Below are 4,192 nucleotides of genomic sequence, written 5' to 3'. Positions count from 1 at the left end.
TATCTTATTGTGGTTTTAACTTGCATTTTCTTGATGATTAGTGATGTTGAGCATTTTTTCATATAATTTTTGGCCATTTGTATATCTTTTTTTTGAGAAATATCTGTTCATATCATTTGCCCACTTTTTAATGGAATTATTATTATATTTATTTATTTATTTATTTTTTGCACAGCTAGCTGAGGTTTTATTTTGTAAAAAAAAAAAAAGGATTGTTTTGTAGCTGGAGGTATGGGCAAAGGGGGTCCCCCAGGCAGTAAACTCCCCCTTGTGGGTGGGCTGAGGGCTAGGGCTGAGGCTCAGGGTAGGTCTCCCTATCCCTGTGCTCCTCTGCACAGCAACCTCCCTCATAGACTCTGGTGCACCTGCAGGAGGGGCAGGCTGGGAAGGGCTGCCATGGCTGTTCACGTGGGCAGGAGGTCAGAGGACTTGGACACCAGCTTTCCATCACAGGTCTCGATCTTCTTCACAACAATGGCCCTGGGGAGCTGGTGCAGCTGAACAAGCCATAGCTGAGGCCGGGGCTTGTGAGGCCCCCATAAGCCGAGCTCAGACCATTTGCATAGCCACTAGTACTAATGGTCTTTGTATAGATACTCATGTTCTGCATCCCAGACTCCAGTCGGCTCTCTTCGCCTGCCGGCAGCTTCTTGTAGGTGGCGATCTCGATGTCCAGGGCCAGCTTGACTTTCATCAGCTCCTGGTACTCACAGAGCTACTGTGGCATGTCCTGCTTAGCCCATTGCAGGGCAGCCTCCTGCTCAGACAGCTTGGTGTTGGCATCCCTGATGGCCAGCTCCCTGCACTGCTCAGCATCTGTGATGGTGGCCTCCAGGGAAGCCCTCTGGCCTTTCATCAGGTGCATAGTTTGCGAATATTTTATCCCATTCTGCAGGTTGTCTGTTTACTCTGCTGATTATATACCAACCTTCTTAAATCTATACATTTACTTATTTCCCAAGATATGGAAAGTTTCTAGCCTTAGTTTACTTAAACAATTTTTTTTTGCCTCATTTTCTCTTTTATCTCCTTCTGGGATTCAAATTACACTTAGGCTAGATTTTGACATTGCACCTAAATCCAAGAATATCTGTAATTAAAAAAAACTCAATTTCCCTCTAAGGATTAGATAATTTTTATTCTTCTAATTTCAAGATCATTCCCTTTTTCTTCTGTAATCTCTAGTCTGTTAATAAGCCGAAAGAGTTAATTTTACAGATATATATTGTATCTTTCATTTCTAATACTTTCATTAGAATTTTTATTTATCTTCTGAGGTTTCTTAACATTTTATTTTGAGTATCTTATTGTATCTCACAAAGTGTAATTGTATAGACTGATTTAAAATACCAATATCTTGGTCATCTTTGACTTGGTACCTACCAATTTTCCTTTCAGTAAGTGCTTGCCTTTTGGATGGTCTACATTTCACTGGTTCTTTGCATATCCAGTAATTTTGGATTAGATCTTGTACATTGTGAATATTACATTGCTTAAACTTTGGGTTATGTTATATTCTTCTGGGAGATGTAAACCATTTTTTTTTTTTTAGCCAGTAATCAACCCTGTTAGTCTCAGACTACAAACTCAGTATTGCTTTCTGCAGTGTTGGCTCAAGTATCAGCTGAATATTTTAAGCCTTTGCTAAGGCTATTTTTTTATGAACCATGGCTATGTGTTTCAGAGTTAGGCCTAGAATTTGTTCACACCTGTATACATTAAGGGATCCTTCAGAAAGGCTGTACCATGTATATTTTACACATGGATATATAAAATGCTTCTGCATATGTGTTTGATTTAAAGTAAGAAAAAAAGTAAAGTCATCTATGTATTCAGAAATGTCTTTTGGAGTTCAGGAATAAGAATAACCAAAAGTTAGCTTCAGAGCAGTGATACTAAGAGGCATGATGATAAGAGAGTTTATCTGAGGAAAGAATATTAAAAAATAATTTGATGGTGCCTGAGGAAAACTATAGAAACAATCTCATTTAAGGTATACATGAATGAAGATGGTTAGGAAGAAACCTAAATAGGAGAGAAATCAGGAACATGTGGTATTATGAGAACCACAGAAGGTGAGCGCTTCATGAATGCACGTTAACAACGTCATTTCCCACCTGAATATGAGTTATAACTGAGACCTTGCTATGAATTAACTGCAATAGTTTGGAGGAAAATCCATTATTAATCTTTATGATTCTATTTTTTAAAAAATTGTATGTTGTAAAATGTGTTTTCCATGTACTATAAGGTTTGTGGATGATTAAATAAGAGAGTACGTCATACCATGAACCCACAAAAAGTGAGGAATTAGTTAATTTGATCTCCATAGTGTGTTTCTATATATTTTATAGCTGTAACCTATAATCTACTCTTGTTCTAAGCTTTCAGAAGTGTGTCTGAGTATACCCTCCTAGGTAATGACACTCATATCAATTTTATAAAAATCAGTCTGGCTAAGCACATAATCGAGGGTTAAGAATGAGTTAGTAGCAAGCCTACTGTTTATTTTATCCCTTTCCTAGGGATGTCTGAGAAAGAAAGGAAAACGTGACCCCATGAAATTCCTTTTACCAGGGATTTAATTAATAACAGACCTCCTGAGGAACATACTTAGCCAAGAGAACTTTTCAATGAGGTGTTTCTAGCAGGATTATACAGTTTTTCAATGTTGGTTATTGTTAATAAACCTGGAATTTTGGACCTAAGGGTCATGGGGCTTACTGGGAAATGATTTGTAAGTGATGTAACTAATGGTGCATAAAAATGAGATGCTTTATAACTGAAGTGGCTCCTTTTTTTCAAACAATGCTCCAAATGCATCACTTAAATCTTAATGTCAGATCCAAATCATATCAAATTCTTCATAGGAATATATGGACATTTTATGAAAGCTGCACCTGTGAGTCCCGAGCCTTTTCAAAGGGAAATGCTTGACCTATAACTTGCTATCACCGGTGTCTTTGGAAACAATGAGCAAAGTTTACAATTCATGTTGGATCTGATTTAACAACGCAACATTTCTGGTATGTAAGATTTCTTTTATGATCAGAATGGTGCTTTAGATCCATGAATCATAACAGCTAATGAGGTTTTGGCAAGGATTGAAGAGCAGAGAGAGAGAAAGAGGATGGCTAACAAATCATCGTTGGTATGAAGTGATGAAAATCTTTAGGAGACTGAGGTTGCAAGTCTTACCAATGGAAATCGGATTAAATAGAGGCCCAGAGGAAATAGGTAAGTAGAAAAACAGATAATACAATGCATAATGCAAATTAGAAGAATATTCTATTGTTTTATCTGAAGGAAGAAACTTGAGTCATGGGGCGGAGCAAGATGGCCGAATAGGAACAGCTCCAGTCTCCAACTCCCAGCGCGAGTGACACAGAAGACCAGTGATTTCTGCATTTTCAACTGAGGTACTGGGGTCATCTCACTAGGGAGTGCCGGACAATTGGTGCTGGTCAGCTGCTGCAGCCCAACCAGCGAGAGCTGAAGCAGGGCGAGGCATCGCCTTACCTGGGAAGTGCAAGGGGAAGGGAATCCCTTTTCCTAGCCAGGGGAACTGAGACACACAACACCTGGAAAATCGGGTAACTCCCACCCCAATATTGCGCTTTAAGCAAATGGGCACACCAGGAGAATATATCCCACACCTGGCTGGGAGGGTCCCACGCCCATGGAGCCTCCCTCATTGCTAACACAGCAGTCTGCGATCTAACTGCAAGGAAGCAGCGAGGCTGGGGAAGGGCACCCGCCATTGCTGAGGCTTAAGTAGGTAAACAAAGCTGCTGGGAAGCTCGAATTGGGTGGAGCTCACAGCATCTCAAGGAAACCTGCCTGTCTCTGTAGACTCCACCTCTGGGGATGAAGTTTCATAAGTGAAGGAGAAATAAAAACCTTTACAGATAAGCAAATGCTTAGAGATTTTGTCACCACCAGGCCTGCCTTACAAGAGACCCTGAAGGAAGCACTAAACATGGAAAGGAATGACCGGTACCAGCCATTGCAAAAACATGCCAAAATGTAAAGACCATCGAGGCTAGGAAGAAACTGCATCAACTAACGAGCAAAATAACCAGTTAATATCATAATGGCAGGATCAAGTTCACACATAACAATATTAACCTTAAATGTAAATGGACTAAATGCTCCAATTAAAAGACACAGACTGGCAAACTGGATAAAGAGA

General features: G+C 39.8%; 1 pseudogene; it reads right to left on the bottom strand.

Moving 5' to 3' along the window:
- Nucleotides 1-404: 404 nt before the first annotated feature.
- On the bottom strand, nucleotides 405-865 carry LOC108520027 (keratin, type II cytoskeletal 8 pseudogene; annotated as a pseudogene).
- Nucleotides 866-4,192: the final 3,327 nt, after the last annotated feature.

The sequence above is a fragment of the Rhinopithecus bieti genome, unplaced genomic scaffold (assembly GCF_001698545.2).
Source record: "Rhinopithecus bieti isolate Rb0 unplaced genomic scaffold, ASM169854v2 scaffold_51096, whole genome shotgun sequence".
NCBI lineage: Eukaryota > Metazoa > Chordata > Mammalia > Primates > Cercopithecidae > Rhinopithecus > Rhinopithecus bieti.
The sequence above is the reverse complement of the archived record's forward strand: the minus strand, read 5'-3'. Positions and strand labels throughout refer to the sequence as shown.